This window comes from Lissotriton vulgaris, chromosome 10 (assembly GCF_964263255.1).
Source record: "Lissotriton vulgaris chromosome 10, aLisVul1.2, whole genome shotgun sequence".
Taxonomy (NCBI): domain Eukaryota; kingdom Metazoa; phylum Chordata; class Amphibia; order Caudata; family Salamandridae; genus Lissotriton; species Lissotriton vulgaris.
In genome coordinates this window covers 749,060,396-749,079,708 of record NC_141698.1, presented here as the reverse complement: position 1 = coordinate 749,079,708, position 19,313 = coordinate 749,060,396, and the positions used below count along the sequence as shown (strand labels likewise).

The 19,313-nt window shown below is 48.3% G+C and overlaps 1 protein-coding gene across 4 annotated transcripts in view; it reads left to right on the top strand.

The window, feature by feature from the left end:
• Positions 1-19,313, top strand: part of ACBD5 (acyl-CoA binding domain containing 5) — a 308,366-nt gene that overhangs the window by 65,961 nt on the left and 223,092 nt on the right. The window lies entirely within an intron of this gene.

Below are 19,313 nucleotides of genomic sequence, written 5' to 3'. Positions count from 1 at the left end.
CTTCTGTTTTGTCTGAGTTCAGTTTCAGACGGCTTTGTTTCATCCATTCGGCGACTTCTTTCATTCCTTCGTGTAGGTTAGTTTTGGCTGTGCTGGGGTCCTTGGTGAGAGAGAGGATCAGTTGAGTGTCGTCCGCGTAAGAGATGATGTTGAGGTTGTGTTGGCGGGCGATGGCCGCAAGGGGGCTCATATATACGTTGAAGAGGGTGGGACTAAGAGAGGATCCTTGTGGTACGCCGCAGATGATTTCAAAGGCCTCGGACTTGTATGGTGGGAGGCGGACTCTCTGGGTTCTTCCGGTGAGGAACGAGGTGATCCATTCCAGTGCTTTTCCTTGGATTCCGATGTCTCTGAGGCGTTGTAAAAGGGTGCTGTGGCAGACCGTATCGAAGGCTGCGGAGAGGTCGAGGAGGATGAGGGCGACTGTGTCTCCATTGTCCAGTAGAGTTCGAATGTCGTCTGTTGCTGCGATGAGGGCGGTCTCAGTGCTGTGTTTAGCTCGGAATCCAGATTGTGAGGGGTCCAGTGATTTGTTGGCTTCGAGGAAGGCGGCGAGTTGGTTGTTGACGGCTTTCTCGATGACTTTGGCCGGGAATGGAAGAAGCGAGATGGGGCGGTAGTTTTTGAGTTCGGTGGGGTCCGCTGTAGGTTTTTTCAGAAGGGCGGTGAGTTCAGCGTGTTTCCAGTCATCTGGAAAGGTAGCGGAGTTGAAGGAGCAGTTGATGACGTCTCGGAGGTGCGGAGCTATGACGGAGTCTGCTTTGTTGAAGATGTGGTGAGGGCATGGGTCTGTGGGGGATCCGGAGTGGATGGACTTCATCAGGCGGATGGTGTCTTCAGTGGAGATTGGTTTCCAGTCAGACACCACACTCAAGATCCCTTGCTGGGTAAAATTCCTTTGTTGAGCACTGTCATGGTCTAGACATTGTAATGAACGAAACATGATTACCATAAACGTAATTTCAGTGGTTGGGCTCTCACAATGCTGGGCGGTACAAGAATTCCTCGTCCCTTGCAATGCCTGGAACGAGAAATTCTAGTTTTACAGGACTTTTCCAGCGCAGTCCTTTCTTTTCTCGAATCCACAGGTGGCGATAGAAACAGCAAAGCTATCCTCCATTGATAGATGTTATTCACAAATGTAGAACAAGCATTGGCATAGCCAATAGGTCTCGCCTTTGGGACTTTGTGTTTAGCCAAGCAGCATATTCTGTGTAACCGTCCTAAATTGATGTAGTGAATTCCCAGTATTAGAAGTTGCACCACAATTCATACTAAAAAGTCTGCTTTCACTCACGTTTGCCTTCGAAATTTACTTTTTTTGTTTTGTTTAGAAGAACTTTATTAGGTTGCGCTCTTCTCAACAGTGCTGCCAGGATGCAATGTGTAGCCCCAACCCTTTACAACAGGGCTAATGTAGTTTATATTCGCCATTCCCATCACATATCCTGCTTCTCCAAGTCCCCAGAGAGTCTTGGCAACTTTATCCAGAAACCCGCTACAGGAACTAAAAATATCCTGGAGTATTTAAAGAACCTGAAGTTCCAGTAGAGGTCAGCGCGTAAAAAGCGCCTCCTCCTGGGCGCGCACGGATTTCACGTCAATTCAAGCTGCAAAATATGGAGAACCACCATGAGGGTGTGGGGTAAGGGGTGGTAGGAGTGATCTCGATGCTCCCCCCACACACAGTCCCCGACAGAGCTCTCCTTACAGTAAGAGTAATTACAGACCCTTACACTATATCCGGAGTTAGACATTGTAAACATTTACTGGATTAAGCGCCAAAGCCCTGATAGTAACATCTGCTATCAATAACACACCGCTTGTGCAGACACTTTTCTACAAGTGTTCGTTAACCCACAAACCTTTCTAAGAGGCTTTTACTGGGTTAAGACCCAAAGCTCTGCTTGTACCATCCTTCAACGAGCACTGTTAGAGGGGGCACCGAGCACCATGGGGGCATCATCACTGCCACAGGCCTTCCTAGACCCCTTCATATCTTTAGAATTGTAAATAACAAAAAGATGCCATCTTTTTGATGCTTCCAGAGGCGTCAAGGTCGGTTGCCAAGAAGGTCTGACCTCTGTGCATTGTACCCGGACACAACGTCTGGATTTATACTGTACCTCATTGATAGAATGACTCGATCTCTGCTTGCACTTCCAGTTAACTGTTAGCCTGGTGCCGAGGGGTCACCTTGTGCGTTCTGCGCTGCACGACTTCACGTAGGCGTCAGTGCAGCAGGTACAGCGGCACCGGGGCTCAGGGGCATAAGGGTCTCATTGCACCCAAATTATGGCTAATATGTAAATATCCCACGAAGACCCATTCTTGCCTAGAAATCTCACACCGAACAATAAAAAATAAAATAAAGGTCTCAAGTCCAGGTACAAATAGTAAATTCTATTGAATAATGCCAAAAATAAACTAGACCCCAGTAAAAAAAAAATATAAATAGAATACCACAATATTGCACCAGTAAATTTTAAAAAATTCAGCTTCCCCTCTCGAGTCTCAACAAAGCGTCCTTGCTGTGTCAGCCGATTTAAGCGGAGGATTCCCCCCCTACACGTCGGCAGTGGTGGAAAGACGCCGCCAGGGGCCTGAGTTGATCATCCCTCCCCCAGCTCTTCTGTATCACAGCAGGCCTGCCAGGCTCTGGTGGTTGCTGTACCTTGTTAACCCCCCTCACAGATCAGGAATGTTGTACCATGGAGGGAGGGTGGTGGGGGCAGAGGCCAGTGTCTGGTGGCAGCACAAAAGAGGGGCTGGGGGTGCGCCCCCCCCCCCATCTCAGTCAGATACCAGCTGAAAAGATCATTCAGGCCTCACTACAGCCCAGGCAGATGTTATTAACAAGCAGTCTCTGCATGGTCATCTGCTAGCGAGTGGTGTGCGCGCTAGAAGGGAACAAAAGCAAAAGTGAAAGCGCAGCGCCTTATGTGTAACCTGAAACACGAGGAATGCAGCTGGCGCCCTGCTCGCTCCCGCAAGGCAAAGGCTGTGGGAGTGAACATTTGTCTAAAAGGTGGGACATCATACATGTGCTAAACGGCTCAATGTGCTAAATGTAGGACCACTAGATGAAGATTCTGCATTTGTATCGGCCTCTGAGGTTTTCAACGGCAATGTTAGTGCTTTCCATGCCCTCGCAGCTTCCAATGCTTTCTTGTTGTGTGTGCGGTTAGATGACTGTAACCTGATGGTGCCCTCACCTTCCGCCCATTTAATGAAGTTAGCTCTCCACCTCCGAAAATTCGGTCCCCTCTTAGACTTCCAGTGTGCCGTAATATCCCTTTTGGCCAACAGGAAACCCAGATCTAAAAACTTTCTAGTGATTTTGGTCCTGAAGGTGTGGGGAAAGCAGTGAAGTAAACAAGGCCCAATAGCATGTTCAATATCTCGCTCCGTCACCTTACACAGCACCGCCATCACCTCTACCCAATAATTCTCAAGTTTGTGGCAGCTCCACATCATATGTCGGAAATCTGCCCCTTCAGAGCTACATCACGGGCAGAGGGTTGAAGTCGTATCAAAATATCTATTAATCTTTTCTGGAGTAAGATACGCCCTATGTAAAATAAAAAATTGTACCAGTTGGAAACAAGCATTGCTAGTGCTTTTCCGTGGGCGTTCAATCAGCTCTGCCCACACAGTGTCAGGGATTTCGCCGCCAACATCTACCTCCCATTTCTGTCTCAACCCCGTCTGTGGAGTCCGCATCTCATTCGTCATGCGTCGGTATAGACCAGCTACTGCCTTAATGTTGCCCGCTGCTACAACAACGTACTGGCAGGCCATGGTGGTCTACGGTTCTGAAAGCCCTCCCCCCCAGTATTTTTGAATGGCCGATACGAGGGCTGAATGCAGCAAATAATCCCCCGAGGCAGATTGTATCTATCCTGCAGCGTGTCAAATGGCATAAGGACAGAATCGTCGTAAAGGTGTCCAATAGCAGTCAAGCCTAGTTCCCCCCAAGTATTTATTGCCGCCCAGTTGCCCCCTTGCGGCAGTGCCATACACACTGCGAGCGAGATTTCAGGTGCTTAGGGGCGTGCAATCTGTGCTCTCCGCTGGCTCCTGCCCCAGCAGAGCTTAAACGTTCTAAGTTCAGTGGAGAGCATTTTGAGTCGTAAGGGTTGCTGTAAAATAATACGGGAGAGAGTCTGCTCAGGTATCCGATCATCCACACGCCCGCCCACTCCTCGGAACACCAATGCCATTGCCTCAGTAAGCCATTGCAGTTGGGCCGCCAAATAATATGTCTCGAAATCCGCGTCCGCTAGCCCTCCCTCTCCCCTTGGTTGCATAAGGGTCTTCAGGGCCACTTGTCGCCTGCCAGCAGACCATAAGAAAAACGTGATCATTCTCTGAAGCCGCTTGAATATTGATGCAGGAACCCAAATGGGGAGGGTCCTGAAATAATAATGGAGTCTAGGCAGTGCTACCATCTTAAGCAGGGCCACTCGTCCCGCTACCCAAAGCGGCAACGTTCTCCAAAACTCCATGCTGCCCTGAAGGCCCCAGAGAGCTCTTCCCACATTGCCTTCCGGGAGATCTGCCTGCATATGATAGATGCGAGTCCCCAAATACGTCAGACAATTAAGTTCACAGTGCACACCATCTGTGAGTAAGGGGCCCTCACTCTTTGGGGCAGTGGGAAACCAGCATGACTTAGCTCAATTCACCCTAAGGCCTGCCACTTTTTCGAGATCTTGAAGTAAACTCTTTGCGCCGACAAGGGCAGCTCCCGTGTCCTCAAAAAATATAAGAAGATCATTGGCGTAGAGCGCGATATAGTGACTAAAGCCATGCACATACGGTCCTGAATATCGCTGCCCCGTCTGAGCCTGAGCCGCTAGCGGTTCAATAGGCAGTGCAGACAACAGAGGGGATAGTGGACAACCTTGACGTGTCACCTGACTCACTGTGCGCGCCTCCGAAATCAAGCCACCCGTTTTAACTTGCGCCGTAGAGCACTTATATAGCAATGCCGTCCAATTCACAAACTCATCACCCAACCCAAAAAGTACGCATAACCTAAAACAAGTAAGGCCACTCCAAGCTGTCGAAAGCTTTTTAGATATCAACCGAAAAAATGGCCACGGTCGTCTTTAGATAAGAATCGGCTTTAAAGATGCAGAGTAGCCGTCTCACATTACCAGCAGTATTACGTGTCAGAATAAATCCCGCCTGGTCTTCATGCACGAAGTGAGTCATATGAGGGAGCAAGCGGGTCGCCAAAATCCGGCTCAAAATCTTGTAGTCAGCAGTAAGCATAGATAACGGGCGGTAGGCTGTCCTATCCGAGGACGGCTTCCCAGGTTTCAACAATGGGATCATTTTCGCTTCCCCAGTAGTGCACAGGAGCTGCCCCACCCTCTTTGCCTCGTTATAGAGAGTAACTACTTTTGGTGCCAAAAAATAAATATAAGTCGAATACAATTCAATTGGCAGCCCGTCAGCCCCCAGGGAGTTTTTTTCCGCGCCATATATTTAATCGCTCCTCTCCCTTCACCCAGCATAATGTCCTGGCCTAGTAAATCAGCCTCAGCAAGCCCCGGAAGGTTAGCTATAGCCAAAAACTCTTCCAGAGTTTCCTCATTCAACATCACCTTACTCTGATATAGCGCAGTATAGTAGTCGTGGAATTGTGCATAGCATGGGTCCCCCGCCAGGCAATTAAGTACCAATATAGCTGTCCCCCGCCTTGCCGGATTAGCCAACCAAGCCAGCAACGTGCCAGAATTGTTGTGCTTGGCATGTGCACGCACTACGTATTTCCTGCAGTCAAAGCATCAAAGTCTCTCGACCCCTACTGCCACTTCCTCCTGTGCTGCCAGCAATTCCCTCTGTCTATGAGGTTGCTCAAGCCTGTCACGTTCTTGTGTACGTAAGCGCTGGTCTGCAGTTTCCTTGTCTTGCAGGAGTATCCTTCATATCCCTACTACATTGGCAATGCAGAGGACCCTACCACTACCTTTAAAAGCATCCCACTCCACAGCGGTCAATGACGCTGTTCCTGTATTATCCCCCAAATACTGGGTGATCCCCGTCCCCACCGCCTCCCGAAAGACTGGATCTTCCAAAAGCTCTGGGTTTAGACGCCAACTTGGGATCGCAGGGCACGCCTGAGAGCACTGCATTCGTAGTAACAGTGGGTTATGATCTGACAATGTCCTGGTGAGGTATTCGCTATGGTTGACTGCAGCGTGCTGGTCTGGGGAACATAGTATAGTATCCAGCCTAACATGTAGTTCATGCAGCGATGAAAAGAAGGAATAATCGTGATCAGCAGGGTGGTGAGTCCTCCACGTGTCCACCAACCCCCAGCGAGACTGCCAATCCCCCCTGGCTTTAGAGATCTTATGGATCGGAGCAGTAGGGAGCTGTGGATGCGACCTATCCATAAGAACATCAGTGACAGAGTTTAGTCCCCTCCCATCATAACAGTGCCAGTCAAATAGGGTGCCAATTTCCCAGATAACCAAATAAAGGAAACCGGCTGATCCGTATTAGGCACATACACACTTCCCAGCGCAACATCCCTGCCATTGAGCCTGCTTATAACCATCGCATACCTTCCCTCCAGGTCAATAATTTGATATACCAGTTGAAAAGGGACCCCCGCCCAAATCCACACTAGTACCCCACACGCAAAAGCAGAGTAAGCTGTGTGGTAGACCTGTCCCCTTCATCTGCGCTGCAGAGCAAGCCCCTCACTCCCCGTGATATGTGTTTCTTGAAGGAAGGCAAATAGAATCCCCCTGCGCACTAAGTAAGTGGGAATCCTATGGCGGCGTTCCATAGTATGCATGCCCCTAACATTCCATGATATACATTTGAGTTACATCAATGATCCCATTCCGATACCCGGTTCCAGTACTCAAGTGATCTACTAGCTGTGCCACGCCGAGGTCCCCACAAAACAACCCCAACTCCCCCTCCCAAGGACAGTTATTATCAAAAGACCTCCCATCCAAACTATGTTAAACTACAAAACTAAAGACCTCCAACTAGTTCAGAGGTGAAAGTGGATGCAGCTGCCTAGGGACGTATATGCCCAGCCCTCAGTGCACCAGCAGTGCTAAGCCAAAGCTAGTGCCAGGACCTCTCAAGCAACAAAATCTACAAAATACTCATACCTATCTAGCCACCACATACTACCCTTACCATCATAATATCTCATCCACACTCTGAGGCGTTATCACAGGCAGTTTCACACTGCTACTAAGTGACGTGTCCGAGTCATTAGCTGCCGACTCCTTAGATGATCTGCTTCCTCGTCCAATGGAGGTGGGCTCCGGTTCTGCAACAACAATACTACAGCTTGTAGTGCCGCCGCTCGTTCCTTCGCAGCTTGTGACAATGACGCCTGTCTCTGGACTCTCCTCCGAGTTCTACGACATAGGGGTACCCCGGGTGTCTTGATCCTGGGTCTCAGTCCCTCACAGTATTGACCACCGGTCAGTCCACCCTTTTAGCCTTCGAGACAGTCCCATGCTTCCTCAGGGGAGTTGAAATAATGTGTAGTGCCTTCCAGGGTGATACGCAGGCGGGCTGGGAACATCAGGGAATACTGGAGACCCTCATCTCGCAAGGTTTACTTGATCTCCAGGTAAGAGGCCTGCCTCCGTTGAACCTCCAGCGTATTGTCAGGAAATAAGGTAACACTGCTATTGTCCACGGTGAAGGGACCCTCCGTTCTTGCCCTCTGCAGCAGCAAGTCCCTGTCACGGAAATGGAGTAGGCGGGCCACAACTGGCCACTGTGGTCGACCCGGAGCTAGCGGTCTAGCAGGCACTCAGTGGGCCCGCTCCAGCGTATAAAAGGTGGATAAACCCTCTGGGGCAACAACTGCTTTGAACCAGTTTTCAAGATAGGCCACCATGTCCCTCCCCTCCACTCCCTCAGGTAATCCAACCACTCGAACGTTGTTCCTCCGATTACGTCCTTCCGCATCTTCTGCCCTACGTTCCAGTACACACACTCTGTCCGTGAGGGCACTCAGCTGCTGATATGTTTCCTTCTGGTCCGGCATAATGGCAGCTACGTTAGATTCTGTGTCTTTATCCCTGTCGGCAAGCTTCTTATGTTCATCACGCAACAGGACCATGTCAACCGCCACCGTACTGATATCCTGATGGAGGGTTGCTTTAGTGTCCGCGATGGCGCCCAGAATTTACTTCAGTTGTTGTTGGACAGGGTCGTCTGGCCCCAAGCGCGACTGTTCAGCAGCGTTGTCCTCTGTGTTCGGCGCGGCCCCAGCAGTCTTCTTCCTTGATTTTCCGATAGTGACTTGTTGGGACGTGACCGAGGAAGTTCCAGTCCCACTGCGGGTGTGCGCTAGCTTAGTTCGGAGTGGCACGGAGTAGCTTTAACCACAGACAGGGAACAGGGCACTCAACGGCACCAGCGACGCTTCAGTGAAGCACCCCCAACTATAGTATGCCCACCGCCAGGAGCCAGGAATGGTCCAGTCGCTGCCAGGTAGCAAAGGGAGTCCAATCACCATCCGCACTGTGCTTTAATTGTAGGGGCAAAGCAGTATAATTACCCTGCCACTCATTGGGTCTCCCCTAGCTCCAGAAGGACGGTCCAGTACAACCAGCCTCTCCCGATATTACACAGGTAGGCACCTCCCAGCAGGTGAACGGCCTGGGCTCTGCGGAAAGATCTCTGCCTTCGTGTTGTGGTTCAGGGTCAGTCTAGGCCCAGAGGCCCGCGTCCAAAATGGCTGCGTCCCTGCCCACTGCTAAACCGCACCACACTCTATACCCTAGTCTCCAGTGTGTGTGGAAAGGAGCGGGCCGCAGTCGATGGCCCCCGGTGACTGCCCCCCCCCACTCTGATGACCTCTGCAGCCTGCAGAATCAGTAATTATGTGTAAATATCAAGGACCCCCTGAGAGGATGGGTACTACAAGTCCTAGGTCAGGGATTAATAGCATGAAAAGTAACAACCAAGGCACTTAAACCACAGACTTTTACTGTTTCAATAAAATAAATATAAAAAGAAAGGATGTGAGTAGGTCTAAATTCAGTTTTTATTGCTTACCAAGTTAAAAGAATCAATCACAAACAAATGCGTAATTCAAGTCATGAAATTAAAAAGAAAATATTTCTCATTGCATAATGAGTAATAAATCCACAATAAACATTCAATACACAGTTAAAAATTTATATAGAGTCACATTTAAAAAGTGGCATCAACAAAATAATTCTCTACGCACGTTTCGGCGACCAGCGCCTTCTTCTGGAGTAGCCACGTATATCACACTTTGCAAAAGCACCAAGAAGTAGAATGATCACCAATAGAGTCGTATCTTGTGTTTAACGAAGAAGAGATCAGGATAAAGAGCTAATATTTCTAAAAGCCCATGTGACCGTAAATCATTAATCCAGGTTCACGGCAGTGGTGCTTTTATTTCTTTTTAAGGACCATCCAGCACGTTTCCTGTATTTTTGTTAAAGAATTGATATATAAACTTCATATGTAGGATATATTTTAATGCAGAGCAGGTATAGTTGATAAGAACTACCGTCGTGCTTTATAACTTTTTGGAAGATTATGTTTTGTGTATTTTATTGTGATGAAAATACAAGAACAGAAGTGAAATATTAACTTTTTTTGTGACATTTGTAATAAAGTTTGAAACATTGAGAGAACATATTTGAATCAGTTGTTGTTGAATGGTTGCACAGATTGATGCTGTGGTGGCTCTGAATGATGTTGTGGCGGCGACGAGTGATGCTGTGGTGTTCAGTGATGCTCTGGTAGCGCATAGTGATGTTGTGGTGCCCCTGAGTGATGCTGTGGTGATGCGATGGATATTGAGGGCGATAGAAAGATAGAGGGAGGGCGAAAGATAGATAGAGGGAGGGCGAAAGATAGATAGATAGAGGGAGGGTGAGAGATAGAGGCAGGGCAAGAGCGCAAGGGATGGAGTGTGGGCGAGGGATGGAGTGTGGGCGAGGGATGGAGTGTGGGCGAGGGATGGAGTGTGGGCGAGGGATGGAGTGTGGGCGAGGAATGGAGTGTGGGGCGGGGGAGGGATGGAGTGTGGGGCGGGGGAGGGATGGAGTGTGGGGCGGGGGAGGGATGGATGGAGTCGGGGGAATGGATGAATGGATGGAGTGGGGGGATGATGGATGGAGTGGGGGGATGATGGATGGAGTGGGGGGATGATGGATGGAGTGGGGGGATGGATGGATGGAGTGGGGGATGGATGGATGGAGTTGGGGGATGGATGGATGGAGCAGTGATGTGGAGTTGAGCGGTGGTGTGGTGTTGAACGGTGGTGTGGAGTTGAGCGGTGGTGTGGAGTTGAGCGGTGGTGTGGAGTTGAGCATATTCCTGGGTTCTTGACAACTTTCTACACTCTCAAGAACAACCATGTTGACTAAAACAGTGAAATGTCTTGTTTATCCATAAGAAAATAGTTTTCATGCGCAGGATATCATTGCCATTACCACAGTCACTGGAAGTGTATGCACTTTAATGCAATGGAACTGATGGATCATCCCAAAATGTTGTTCTGTGTTTATAGCTCATGCAACTGGTTTAGCTGAGCTGACACATGCACAACACCAAGAGAACTAACATCCTGAAAACATGCGCGTTTGAACTCTGCCTCTGTAAAATATGCGAACAATGGTTTCACTTTAAGTACAGGCCAAAATTAACTTTGCAGCCGAATTTGTAAACTAACTAGTTCACATGAGACAACGATTTACTGTAAGCTCAACCAGTGTTAAATAACATAAGGCATCGAAAATAAAAAGTATAACTTCACAAGACCTCTATTGTGCATTTACAAAATATGTAAATAACACTTGAACCAATATGTTGCTGTAATATCTCCCATGTATTGTCCATTTTTAGACAGTGAGAGTTAATGGAGATGAGTGGGCATTCTAAAAGCCCCTCTGTGATGGGGTTGGTAGGTCGTCAAAGACATACATCAGACTGTGTGTGTTCATCAGCAGCTTCACAAAATGAACCTTGGCTGCACTGAACAATGCCAAAGAAAACAATATCTGTCGATGCCCGTTGTAGCCGTCATATTCAGTGTCCTTTACCAATGCCCAATGGCTCCATTATACTTGCTTTTCCATGCAACATTGTTCACAGTGTTGAAGAGATAAATCTGCAAGGCCAGCACAGGCTTCTAAACAAGGGAGGAAGGGTGACGAGATGCATGGGGAGCAGCAGCCTTTGATGTGCCAGCCGGCCATGCAGTGATTAATTAGGGGAGGAGAAATGCCGGCCTGAGGCTGAGCGCAAAGCAACAGATGGCTTTGATGTGGAGGCAGGCGGCTCGGGCGCTCGTGAACAACCGAGGAAAGCAGATACAGTAGATGATTAAACAATGTTATGAAGATATAAGGTAAGCGCAGCCAAGGGACACAAACGTGACTGAATGCAATGTAAGAAAAATCACGGGCCAACAGCTAAACTGGCTCTGATATTTTCCTTCAGAAACGTGAGCTAATCACCCATCGGAGATTGCACTCTGAAACAAAAATGCAATTAAGTCTACCCATGCCAGAAACAGAACCATAATTGAAAACCATGCAAAATAGTCATAACATGCTGTGTGAAGCACCCCGAATAATCGTGTCAAAGGCTTGCCATAAGGCAGGCGAGGTTGTTGAAAAGACAAGCTAAGCTATGAGGCATCATTTCATTATTATTTTTTAAAAGTCCCTCACAAATGTAAGCACAGGGGCTTCAAAATCCGGAAACGAGCAAATATTTCCTAAAGCGTGCCCACATCACTTACATAACGAACTAGACGCATGGGGAGCAGCAGCCTTTGATGTGCCGGCCGGCCATGCAGTGAATAATTAGGGGAGGAGAAATGCCGGCCTGAGGCCGAGCGCAAAGCAACAGATGGCTTTGATGTGGAGGTAGGCGGCTCGGGCGGATAGAAGCGCGTTCACGAGACCTCATCGAGGTCTCGTGCACTTCTGGAAATCCGCATTTCCAAGAGCTTAGTTTAGCTCATAGTTTCACCCCAATAGGGCTTGTCCTATTAATTCCTGCAGAATGGAATAGGAGGAGCCTTAAAAACAAACAAAAACCATGGGAGGACCACCATCTTCATCAGCGATATAGGCCAGAGCAAAGAGATAGGCAGTCGTATCCAGTGATCCACATCCTCCTCGAGTTTAGTGACTGCCCTACCATAGTTTTCCCTGAAAATTATCTCCGGGTCTGTATGGATCTGTATTCCTAGATAGCGCACTGGGTCTGTAGACCAAGTCAGTGGAAAATCCAGTTTGAGTGGGGTGTGGATTTGGTTAAGGGAAATATCATGGACCTATTCTAGTTGATATTTAATTCAGATAGCTCCCCGAATCGGATGACTTCTCTGAGAACCCGGGACAGATTAACCTCTGGATTTCTGATATAAAGCATACAATGACACTATTAAATTATAATTGGGAAAATGCAATCCATGATATTCCCTAAGCACACATGCTAGGGGTTCTGCAACTATGGCGTATAGAAGAGGGGATAGTGGGCATCCCTGCCTGGTGCCTCTATAAATTTTAATGGGAGCCGTTACCATATCCCTAATACAAAATCTGGCGGAGGGAGAGGTGTACCGAACCCCTACCAATTTAAGAAATATTTCACCAACCCCTATCCTCCTTAATATTGCCCCCATGAATGCCCATTCCACAGAGTTGAACGCTTTTTCTGCACCTAAGAAGACTGCAGTAGCTCTAACCTCTGAGTGAACATGTTGGATTGTTCCTAAGAAAGTGTGCAAATTGTATGCTAGGTTCCGCCCCAGACATATCCTGCCTGTTCCGTGCTAGCCAGTTCCGGAACTAACTGTGCAAGGCGATTGGCTAAAATCTTAGCATATATTTTGTATCTATGTTTAATAATGAGGAGCACTCTTCCGGGGGTTTACCAGGCTTCAAAATAGTAACTATCATGGCTTCCCTCATTGATGGGGGCATATCGGCTTCCCTCATTGATGGGGGCATATCTCCTGATTCACTAATCTCTTCAAATAGAGTTACCAGGTGGGGAACTAAAATGTCCCTGAATTCCTTGTAAAAAGCCACTGTTAGGCCGTCCTGCCCGAGGCACTTCCAGCGCGCATACTCTGTAAGGCTGAGTGGATTTCCCAGGCCTCCAGCGGACTCATTAGATAGTCACGGTGTTCATTTGTGAGCCAGGGTAGTTTAATGTGTTCAAGATAGTCGTCTACATACGCACGGGGGCGATAAAGTTCTGTGTAGTCCTGTCTAAATTAGTTTGCTATACTTTCGGGGTCAGCCATCTCATTCATCAGACCTAACTGCCGTGATCATTGAGGATTCTCTCCTGTGCTTCAGTAACGCTGCAAGCATGGCTCCCGGACGTTCCCACTCCCCGTAGCTTCTGGCAACAGCATATTTCCCGATATGTTTAACTTCACTGTCGGCTACTTCATGGTACTCCTCCAATGTCTGTTTCAATTCTTCGATACTATTAACAGCCCCATTGTGCCCCAATCCCATCTCCAGCTCAGTTAGGCATTTTTTCCAGGCTATCTAGCCTACCCCTAATAGCGCACAGCGTCCCAGAGTGTTAAGAAATTGCTATGCCTATGATGTAAGCTTTGAAAGTTTCCCAAACTCTGGAGAACTTGGAAACTGACCCTACATTGTTTGCAAAAAGTCTTCTATAGCTTCAGCGACATCAACTTTAAATATGTTATCAAGCAGCGAATAGGGGGTGGAATCTCCATGTGAACTGGGCAGGTCGCTTCTGCGGGCAGCGTAGCACCAGTAGTATAGGAGCATGATCTGATAGGTTTCGGGGATGAACCTTACATTCCCTGACCTCGAAGTATAGCCCCCTCACCAATAGCCAATAGCCTATTCTCATGTGTAGCTCGTGCGGGGCAGAGTAGTGTGTGAAACCCCCTTGCTCCGAAATAGTGTGCGCCAAATATTCACCAAATCTAGACGTACCATGGCATCCGCAATCGATTTCGCTGAGGCTGAAGTACGATGAATTGGACGATCTGATCGCTCCAGGGTTGGGTCTAAGACGCAGTTAAAATCACCTCCCACCATCAGCGGCATTGCAGAATCCACACAGGGACTTGTAAAAAGGGTCTGACAAAACTGCGGGTTATCAAAAATGGGCCCATACACATTGATTACTAGTAAGTCAAGGCCCTTCCCTCTGCACCTGGACATGGTATATCTCCCCTTCACATCTGCTATAACCTGGTCTAGTTTAATTCCTGATTTCGAATTGACCCACGTGAGCACCCCTCTGGCGTAGGATTAGAACCCTGCTGCATAGAAGGAGCCCTGTAATACTCTCTGTGTGAGGAACTTACTTTCTATTGGTAAATGGGTTTCCTGCAACAGGGCAATGTCTACAGTATGTCATTTTAGATATGCAATGACATTCCATACCTTGCAGTGATTATTAAGGCCTCTGACATTCCATGTCAGATATCTAAGCAGGTGCCCATCGTGTTGGGTCATCAAAGTAATGTCTGGGGATCTGTGATGTTCCTGGCTATCTTTATGGTGTCCAACCTAGTCAACTGGTTATCTTGTCTAAAATGTACCTTAGGATCAATACGCTGTGTGGTTAAAAAAACAAACCGCAGTAAACTCCCTCCCCCTCCCACGTCGCATCATCCCCAACTGGATGCAAACGAAATTCCCCCCTCCCGATACCCATACAAGGACGGCATAGTGCCATCAGGTGGAGCACACACAGGGGCAGATGTTGCCTCTCCACCAACTCTCACTCGGCTACAGCTGAGTGTGAATATCAGGCTTTGAAAATCAAATGTGGCGTCTTGCTATGCCCATCCATAAAATACTTGCATGAATAAACCAAGTGCCTGAAGTCCACCCCACCCAACCAACCAGAGCTTATTAATCTTTTATGCATAAAACATGAACATTTCTGAGGCCCCCAGTGACCTCCCCCAGCGGGCTGTAGATTGATCACTTCAAGGTTAACCCTATAGCGCAGATGCGATAAATGAGGCCACATTACCACCAGAAATGCGCCCAAGCACTAACCTGGCCAGGCTCGCCTGCCCTCATAAAGACCCGCAAAAGAACAGCCAGGCGTCATGATGCTAACATGGTAGGAGCACTCTCCCCTTCATGAACAGACATGAACGCAGCGGCTATCTGCTCTGTATAAATACCAGGAAGCAACATGTCCTGCAAATCCAATCAACCCAATCACCCCTCACTCCCCTCTTCTCCCTCATTGTATATGTCTTGTTGGGAGTATAGTGCTAGGTTCACTTTTAGTCATTTTCATCCATAGTGCCTCCTGCATCCCCCTGTAGCTGTTCTGAGTCATTCTTGATTGCTGCTTTGTGGAATATTCTTTTAACGCTTTCTGCAGGGATTTAGGATCGAAGAAGATCTTTGAGACACCATTCATCGTCACTCTGAGACATGCAGGGTAGAGCATAGCATAGTCAAGGTCTTGGGCAAGCAGTGCACGTTTCAACGGAGCAAACTGCCTCCGCGCTTCCTGAACTTTGTCAATGAAGTCAGGGAACAGCGAGATGGTAGAGCCCTCATACTGCAGGTTCCCTATTTCTCTGGCATTTTGAGGGCCACATCCCTATCCCTGTAGTTCAGGAGTTTGGCAATAATTGGGCACGGTGGTGCACCCGGAGGGGTGTGGGACCCAAAGAGCGGTGTGCACACTCAATCACAAACATGGAGGAGAAAACTTCATGCCCCTGGAGGGTCACTAAAAGGGTCACTAAAAGGGTCTCAGTGAACACTTCCATATTTCCTGTGGCAGTGGACTCGGGAAGGCCAGTAATTCGAATATTGCTTCTCCTGTACCTGGCTTACATGTCCTCTGCTTTGTCTTGTAGCTGCGCAAGGGCCTTGCTCATCTGCTTTTGCGCCACATTGGCCTCCATGTGAGCTTCCTCCACCTCCGTCACGCGTCTCTCCGCCATGCCTAGCCATTCAGAGTGTTTATCGAGGCGTTCGGACATGCGGCTCATATGTTAATCTAATGAGTCTATCTTTTCATCTATCGAGCTTAGGCTTGCTTGCATAGTAGCTAGAATTTGACTGAGGTCATATCACACTGTTCTGGGGGACTGAGAGTCACCAGGTTCATGGATACTCTTTTTCCCCTGTTCAAATGGGAGCTTGATTTGGACCTTATTCACCTTCCCCATCGCTAGAGGGACCGCAATGTATGCTGCCTCAGAGTGCCACCTCCAGAGGGAAACACACAGTGAGTACTTACAGCGAACAGGCATGTGCAGAATCGGGCACCTGAGAGTGTACCCTCCAAGCACCACGCCAAACTGATCAGCAACTTAAATGATGTAGCGTGGAGTAGACAGAGGTGGGCCTCTTCAGTATCTGGCCCACATTGCAGAGCTCGCCTGGACCGCTGCTCCACAAATTGAAACCACTTCTTCTCAAATTGTCACCCCCAGCACGTGTAGCAAATGCGAGCGGGTAAGTAGAATGGATGAGCCTCACCAAGGTGGCTTACCTAGGCAGCTATCCCCTGCCCAGTACTCTCTTTATTCTCAGGCTCCAGGACTCATGCCACCATAGCAGGGGCAAAGTAGGGCATCAGTGCAGCAGCATGTACAGCACCTGAGTTCCGGGGATTCCTCTTCATGGTCTGTTACCTGGCTTCCCACGGCACTACATCAAGCGCACGCTTCTTCCGCTCTCCGCAGTAATCCGCACACCCAGGGTGGCCAAAGTGAAGACAGCGCCGGCCCTGCTACAGTTTTTCAGGGCAGCGCGTCACGAGGGAAGACGCTTGATTGTCCGCAGGCCACATCTCGGCATCTGGCAATCTCTCCGCGCTGGCACTGTGAGGCCTAGACATGCCCCAGGTCAGGCATCCAAGACGCTGGGACGAGGGTGCTAACAGGCAGCCAGGGCCTCCGGCAGTGCCCGCGCTCCCCTCAATAAATTCACCAACCAGGAACGCCTCGACGATCTGGGAAGCGGGCGTGCTCCCACTGCGTAGGCATCCCCAGGGAGCGTACCGCACCGTGTTGCGGGCCTCAATGGCGGTCGGGGCAGCTCACTTCTTCTCAGTAGGGGTTGCACGGCGTCCGCCACTCGCTTTAGGCTGTTCTAGGCATGGTTTGGTGCAGGAGCTCCTCCGCAGCACAGGGCACACAATGCTGGGTGTAGCAGTCGTCAAAACTGCTAGGATAATACCAGATAGGGTCAACGGCTTAGCGGAGCTCCTCTACCTCGCAGCCATTTTAGGAGCAGTCATGCTCCACTCCCCCTTTTTTTCTACTGTTCACTGGCAATCATTTTACAGGTGTCAAAGAATCCCTGTCACAAAAAATAGGCAGGTTTGCCAACCTTGATCTTGCTGTTTCGTTTTAAGCCACAGCCTCTCTGGGGGTAACTAGGGTAGTTCATTGTAGGGAGTTCCTGGCCTTTTCTGTTAGCTCTTGAACAGGAAATCTCCTGAAGCTCACGTAATTTGTTCTTTGAGATGGTAACGACTACAATCAACAGCACAGTCCTGCAGAAATGTTTGCTACTACTTGCCAGTAGTGCGCAAAAGATGATATGTTTTCAAGCATCCCTTGCTTACTTGCAGCAATGCTGCTTTGATTGGCAGGCATGTTCATCAATAAAAAAGATGTAGATGCACAGCTAATTTTCTTCACTTAATTGTGGATTTTCCAAGAGGTACCCAAGTAGTTTTTGTAGACTACAGTTTTAACAGTAAAACCATGCCCATGACTAACTCTCTGGCAGGCAAAGTTGAGAACTAATACAACAAGCACTGGCAAAGTCAATCAATCTCGCCCATTCAAGAGCTATTTGCTTTGGGAATGTGATTTAGCCCTGTTGTGCACCAGTGTGGCTTATGTTCATCATCGCTAAAAGTTAGTGGGGATGGTTGGAGTAGAGTAGAGTGGGGTGGGTTGGGGTAGATTGGGGTGGGGTGGGGTGTGGAGGGGTGGGGAGGGGTAGGGTAGGGTGGGGTGGGGTAGACGGGAGTGGGGTGTAGAGAAGAGTTCGGTATATTGGGATAGAGTGGAGTGAGGTAGATGGGGTAGAGTAGAATGCAGTAGAGAGGAGTGGGGTAGATGGGGATAGAGTGGGTAGAGTGGGACACAGTGGAGCAGATTGGGGTGGTGTATATTTGAGCGGGGTGGATTAGATTGGAGTGGGATGGATTGTAGTAGGCTGGGATTGGAGTTGGGTAGATTGGAGTGAGGTACGTTGGAGATGGCTAGATTGGGGTTGTTTGGGGTTGAGTGAGGTAGATTGGGGTGGGTTAGAGTTGTGTAGATTGGAAAGTGAAAGTGATTATTTGTTTCAGTTAATTAAAACCGTTACAAAAAGACAAAAATAGAGCACTAAAAACAGTCTTCAGGCCAGATGAGGACACTTTAGGTGGAGACCCTGAGGGTCAGTCAGCGACAAATAGTTACAATGCCCTTGCCTCATCCATGACCTATGAGGTAAATAGAGAATCATGAAATAGCTCAGTGCAAGCCGTCGATACTCACAATAAATTGATCGGTGAGAAGACACGTAAGTAGTGACTTATGCGTCAACTGAGTTATAGCAAGGGATCTGTCGATCTCAGAAGCCGGTCCTAGCAAAGACTTGGACCCATATGGGCAATTGGCCGAAACATGTTGCCGCACATGTATGATGCTAAGGACAATTGGCCAATTTACACGTCCGAACAACATCACAACCTTACTTTTTATTTGTACCCCTGCATACTACACCCACATTAAAAATCAATTTTTAGATACAGGGGGTAATTTGAGCTTTTTTACCTCACTTATCACACCAGTACTTTCCCTCAAAAGGAGGTGGTACTTGCCTAGGGAAGCGAGTACCTAGGTGTGAAACCCAATGATGATGCTGCCCGATACCACACCGTAGTGGTGACCACTTACCACCACCAGTGGCAAATATTGGTTGAGTCTTTCGAGTAGATAACTGGTACATGAAAATACCAGAAAACATCTACGTTCACTCTCTTTTAATTAAGATATGCTACACCAGTGACCTTTCCATAACCTTCTACCTTCCCCATATTGGTATGGTACTGATAAAAGATGTTTTACAGGAAGCCCAATTAAGAGCCTTTGAGCTCAATTCTGCTCAATAGAGATGCACAGCGTCAAGTATTCTTTAGCATATAATCATATTCTAATTACCCTCAGTGCTTTGCCATTATACAAGATCACAATAGATTATGTTAATTTATTTTTTAGCATGTTTTCAGTTAGGTATAGAATCCGACAAGTGTTCTCTCACAAGTCTAAGTTATCT